Raw genomic sequence first — 6,923 nt, forward strand, 5'->3', positions numbered from 1 at the left:
ATGCTGTTTCTCAACTGGGAATAATGAATGGGTGTGAGATCAGAATATTGTTGGTGTTGATGAATGAGGGTCCACATAATATCCAGATTATAATAATAATAATAAAAATAATAATAACAGCTACAACAAACCTTCGTGACGCAACATGTTTTTACAAACTGTCATGGTTGACCACAGGTCCAGCAACACTGCTTCCATTTTCTGAAAATGTAAAAACCTGCTGTGGATTTGGACATTAGTATACGTCATGTAATGGAGTTCAAGCAGTAAAGTAACTAAAAGTCTGGCTGAATACATTCGTTCTCAGGTGAGAGGGCAGGATGTGGCCAAGTAACAATGTCTAAAGGGAGAAACACTGGGCCACACAAAATGAAAAAGAATGTGGAAATGTGATACAATGTGTAGCAAGACATTATGTCACTGGAAACATAACTCACTAGCAAATTTTATCATGGGAAGACACTACATAATATCCTAGAGGTTAGTATAAATGTAGTCTCTTATGTAGTCTGCATTAAATAACTTGCCACACAATTTCATGAAAACTAGTTTCACAAGGAAATACGGCATAGGACATATTTGTTTTGTAGAAATTATTTGAAATGAGCAGATATCTTTTCTAAGCTAAAATATATTTAGTTTGGTCTCAGAAAGACTTAGTGAAATGGAAGATAAAGGTGCCTTAGACCTGTAAAATGTATAGAAAATAATTAAGAACCCAGACAAATGGCACTCAGTAATTAAAGTTCATCCAAACAAATACATGCTTCCATAATATAAATCTAGATCTTTAAATCCAAACCTTAAAATGAGTATGAAAATTAAAAGTGCTATTTGTAAACTGAGAATAATGACTGGGGCAAACGTAGAAACCATAGCAAACAGGCTAGATAGATATATAGACCAACAGATAGACAGACAAGCAGAGACAGAAACAGATAGGTAGGTTCATAAGAATATTTAAACAACATCAAAGCCATGCACTTGTGATCAGGTAAATCACAATGTGACCTGTAAACTTACTTCAGTTCTATGAATATATAGACAGTGAAGGAAAAGGCAATTTCCTAATGAGTGCTAGCCCACTCCAGTATTATGATCACAATTCTAGCCCACCTATGCTTTCTAAGATATTCATTGGCTAGAAGGGTGTCTCTGTATACAGCAGGAACTTCTATGGTGACGTCATATACCTGAAAGGTGATTATATACTTATTTTGTGCCAAAGAAAGGTAACACAAAAAATTGCATTGTGTCTATATTTAAAATGCATCATTCATTATGTGTTCATATTCAGGTTAGCTCTGAATGCTATTACTAATAATGAGTACATTTATGTATATATAATTCTGAGACTGTAATTTCTTACAGAAATCAACTTAGTCCAATATTCGTCAACATCAGAGATGGGTTAGTACAGGGGGCAAACTCCACCCCATACGTAAAAATGCTTTAAAAGAAAGTGTTACAGCAAGTTTCAGTATGCTGAGTTGAAAAACACAGGTTTGCATTCAGACTTTCAAGTGTGAAACATTTTTGGATTGAGAGTTAGCCATGCAAGCTTTCATGTGTCAGTGCATAAAAGACATCCTGTAACATCCAGGAAAAAAGTAACCTCTCAGGAATGCACCCAAAGACATACAAACCTTAAACAAATTACAAGAATTTGAATGATACATTTAAAATTAAACAATTCATACAATCTGCGAATGATAAGAGAGAGAGAGAGAGAGAGAGAAATCTTAAGTTGAATAGTTTAAATCACCACTATGACTGTACCTAAAGTAAAAAGCATAAACTGTGTTATAAATTACAAAACAACTCCCTATGGATAGTCCAAGTTCAATATGGCGTTCTTGACTATGTGTCAGACCGGTTTAGTTGCTTTTTAAATAACAGCAGAACCAGTTTTGCAGTCACAGTCAGGGCTTACAGCATGCTTGCTTTCAGGCTGGATTAATATAAACCAGTGGAGCAGGTTTGACAGAAAATATTTTCACGCCTTATTGTCAGAGCCAGGAACGCAGTGCTTACAAAGGCTGTCTTCATGTCATACAGACGCAAAGGGGTGTTTGGCTTCGGACCACCAGAATCCCAAGGGATTTAGTCAGAAACCATATCAGTGAGTACAAATAGACTTCTGTTTTGGGTGGAGGGACATTCTACATAATAAACTTAAATTTGTGAAACCAGTTTTTCTAATCTAAGAGAGAGTTTTACTAGGAAATACTGCATTGTGCATATCTGATCTGTGGCCATTATTTGAAATGAGCAGAGAGCTCTTTTAAACTAAAATATGTTTTACGTTTTGGCCTCGGAAGGCTCACAGAAATGGACAATAAATGCCTTAGAGATATGAAATTTATAGAAAATAAGAAACCAAACTGACACTCAGTAAGTAAAGTTTAACCAAGCAAATACATTATTCTATAATATAAATCAAGATCTTTAAATGCAAACATGGAAAACAGCATGAAAAATAAAAAGTGCTATTTCTTAACTGGAAATAATGAATGAATCAAAAAGTAGAAAAGTTAGCAAGCAGGATAGATAGATAGATAGATAGATAGATAGATAGATAGATAGATAGATAGATAGATAGATAGGTAGATAGATAGATAGATAGACAGATAGACAGATAGATAGACAGATAGATAAAAGATAGACAGATAGATACAAAGATAGACAGATAGATACAAAGGCAGAGAGGTAAATAGGTAGTGCCAGAAGAATACTTTGATAATACCAAAACCATTTAGTTCGGTTTAAGTAAATGTAATTGTGACATTGTAAACCAGCTTCAGTGCCGTGCATGTATGGACAGCGAGGGTAAGTTAATTTCCTGATAAATGATAGCCATTCCAGTATTACGCTCAGAATTCTATTCCACCCATGCTTTCTTAGAAACTGATTGGCTGGTAAGGTACATCTGCCTGCAGCAGGAACTGCTATGGGTGATTCTTGCCTGAAAGGCTATTATTGTATACAAAAGAAAGGTGATACAAAAAGTGTATTTGTTCTATATTTAAACTGCATCATTCATTTATGCACTTATTCATTTTATGTGAGTGTGTATGCAATTGATGCAAAAGTGTATTTGTTCCATATTTAAAATGCATAGTTCATTATGCATTCTTATTCATTTTACGTGAGTGTATGTAAGGCAGGATATAAGTAATTGCTTTCTGCACTACAGTGTAAGTTTTACAAATAATGTTATTTACTAAGCAAAACAGTAACTAGTTCACATGAAATATTAAGTATTACATTAAAAATACTGCCTCTTCCAAATAATGTGTGTGTGTGTGTGTGTGTGTGTGTGTGTGTGTGTGTGTGTGTGTGTGTGTGTGTGTGTGTGTGTGTGTGTGTGTGTGTGTGTGTGTGTGTGTGTGTGTGTGTGTGTGTGTGTGTGTGTGTGTGTGTGTGTGTATTTGTATGTAAGACATTAAATGTCAGGACATGTGCTCAACAATCATCATTGCATACCCAGTACATGTACAAGCACCTACAAGATAGGATGTGCAATGCTGATTACAATGATATGTGTTCAGTACAAACAAAGCAAGTATTACTGTACTCATGAAATTACAACAAATATTTTATAAATCTCCTGTGGGTCTTATGTAATTGCTCCACTGTGTGTCCCACTGCTTGTTCTTCCTTCTTGGGGCAAAGCCAGTGTTCCCCAAACTGACTGAGAGTCTTAGTACCCATTTGTTTCTGTCAGGAGACATTATTGGGCCACACATTCAACTAGAAGGTTCAGATGCTGGTCTCTTAGACCTCCCCATTCAGGCCAACCTAACCATTCCCCAGCACATGTACACTTCCCTGAATTTGTGATGCACACACCAAGTCTATCCAGTCTCTTCCAGTGATGACATCCCATTAGCAGGTGGCACTGATATGGCAGGCCTAGCCACCACACTACCCACCCCCCACCATAATGTCCAAGCTGGGATTAGTTGCTCAAGTCCATCTTCCCCCCTGCCAGTCTCTGCAGGCCCATGTCACTAAACAAACACTGACCTCTTTTGTCAGTCAGGATTTTATCACACTGGGTCATGGGAACAGACTCATGGTATTTTTTGTTACACTAGTATTTTGTGAGCAACATTTTTTGAAGAAACTTATTTTAGGGTATAATAAACTTATTTTAAGGTCAGACTGTTTGATTTTCTAAGCACATATCAACTCCCTATCAATCTATCCATATTTACACACACACACACACACACACACACACACACACACACACACACACACACACACGTGCGCCCACGCACACACACACACGCGCACATGCTATAAGTAAGGGGGTGGGGGGCATAGCCCCCCCATTGGGGGTGTGGGGGGGCAAAGCCCCCCACATATCTTGGTTATATATTCTCTTTTGGAAACAGTTATTTATTGCACTTGTAAGCATCACTGTGTATAGTTTAAAATGTTTATAATACGCCCCCCACACCCCCCTTACTTTATATACTAACTGCAGGGTTGCACTACCGTGGGGAAAAGGCCATTTATAACTTTCAATGAAATGAGTTTCAAATAAATGAATTTTCAGTGACGTGAGCTTTCAGTGAAGTGGTCCTAGTAATTTCATTTTCAGTCAAGTGAGTTTTCAATCAACCGTAGTAGACCCATATATATATATATATATATATATATATATATATATACATACACACACACACACACACACACACATATACATATATATATATATATATATATATATATATATATATATATATATATATATGGGTTCCCTCCTTAAGTTCGAAAGTATGTTTGGTTGACAACTATTTATTCAACTGTTTATAATTGACTATGCAGCTGGTTGACAGGTATACGAGAATGAACAATTCCCATGGTTGGTGAATATACTCTTACTCCGTATTTGTGTGATCTCAGAGTTAAGAGATAGAATTAACAGGGTTGTGGGAGTGCAGGGGGGCAACTCTGCAAAAAATGATGTTTTAATTTTTTTTTTATTTTGCATGCACCAAGTCTGTTTTTTGGCATATGCATAGCTGCTTGCTAATGTCAGTGTGTTTGATGTAAAGACATAGATGTTTAGCATCTCGACATTGTATGTATTTGGTGTTTCTGACTATACCCACACACACACACACACACACACACACACACACACACACACACACACACACACACACACACACACACACACACAAATACATGTGTGTTTGGAAGCCTAACCTTCCATCAAAACAGCATCTAGCCAATCCAACTATGATCAACACCTAAACACTGAAAGACTGAACACTGATCCACAAAGGATAAAAACACACACACACACACACACACACACACACACACACACACACACACACACACACACACATACACACACACAATGTTTTTTGCAGGGGGAAAACCCCCCTGCACCCTGCACCCCCACCCCACCCAGCTAATTATATATACCAACTCTGAGATCTCACTATAGTAGGGAAAGGGCATATTCCCCGATCCCCACTGTAGAGCAATCTTGCACTTACAAATCCAGTACATTTTGATCAGCTGATTTTCACTCAGCTGTACCATCTCTGTCACTTGTCAAAGAAAGACCTCAGCAATGGAAGACAATGCATTTTAAAACTCGGTCAAGTTCTTTTACCCCTGATAAGTATAAGCAGGAGTATAGAAGATGATACATTTACAAACAGGGGCCTGGGAGATAAACCATTTACAGGCTGCCTGTGTCATTAGAAACATCGGTAACAAACTATGAGTGAATTTCTGCTTCCCCATTCAGTTGTCCAAGTTACAGTTGAATTGGGTTAGGGAAGAATTCTGTTTCACATGGATGGGAAGCCTGTTCCAGAGAAGGGCTGGAATACATACCTGTCTTTTCAGCAAGTCCTATTTTTATCCTAAGCAAGGCTTATGTCTTTAGAATGGGTAATGCTGGTACTGTTTGTTTTGCAGATATTCAGGAAGTCCATCAGAGTGGGGTCCAAAGATGCCGTGCATGCCTGGCATAGATCTCTCCTCAATAGTCTGCAGGAGACAGAATACAGAGATAGGGCTTTGAGGTGATCTGCACAAGACATGTTATTTATGCCCTGTGTTCTTTCAGTGAAGAACCTCTGTGGATAATTCCAACTGTTGGATATGCCTGGTTAGGTAAATACCAAAGTGGGCATTGTACTCAGTGATAGGTCTGCTGAATGCCAAATACACTGAAGTAACGATTCCCTTGGATCTAGACACCATACTTTTGTTCTTAATTTGCACAACATAGAATGATTTCCTTACCAAAGACACATGGTGGTCAAAGGCTAGATTACTGTTCTGGCTACTTTACTGGGTGGACTCTTAGGGTTGTGCTGTCAATGTGATTGTTACTATTAGTGGATAACTTCCCAAAGGATACTATTCTGTATTTCTTGGCATTTAGTTTTAGTCTATGGCTCTGACGCAAGTTATTTGTATGTGTCAGGCCTTCCTGGAGAACATAAGTGTCAGTGGAGGATTTTAAGATCTGTTCCTAATTTATAATTGTCTGCAGATTTGGTCAGCCAAAGGCCCTTGACATTGGCCTTTACTTTAGAGAAGTAGATGCCAAAAAGGAGTGGTCCCAGGACCAATCCCTGAGAGACCCCAATGGAAACTAGAATCGTTGAGAGGTGGACCCTCCAATTTTAACTTCCTGTGTCCTGTATGTGAGCCATCTGGCTATCCACATGATGATGCAGGGTTTATACCTAACCTCTTGAGTTTGTCAACAATGCCGAGTTGGTTATTGAGTCAAATGACTTGACCAGGTCAAAGTAGCAGTGTGAACCATTTTGCCCCTGTCCATTGTTTTGTGACCTTCTCAAAGAAGTCCACCAGGTTGAGTGGGCATGACTTACCCTTAATTAAAGCAAATTGGGGTGGGTCCAAGTGTCAGTAAG

At 38.1% G+C, this 6,923-nt stretch overlaps 1 protein-coding gene across 1 annotated transcript in view; it reads left to right on the forward strand.

Annotated features, from left to right (window-relative positions):
- The first annotated feature begins 2,041 nt into the window (after positions 1-2,041).
- RBBP8NL (RBBP8 N-terminal like) overlaps positions 2,042-6,923 on the forward strand; it is a 345,060-nt gene continuing 340,178 nt past the window's right edge. The window contains exon 1 of the mRNA XM_044090408.1: positions 2,042-2,122. The gene's annotated coding sequence lies outside the window, so the exon portion shown is untranslated. The remainder of the gene's footprint in view (positions 2,123-6,923) is intronic.

This window comes from Protopterus annectens, chromosome 12.part0 (assembly GCF_019279795.1).
Source record: "Protopterus annectens isolate FY-2018-M chromosome 12.part0, PAN1.0, whole genome shotgun sequence".
NCBI classification, from domain to species: domain Eukaryota; kingdom Metazoa; phylum Chordata; order Ceratodontiformes; family Protopteridae; genus Protopterus; species Protopterus annectens.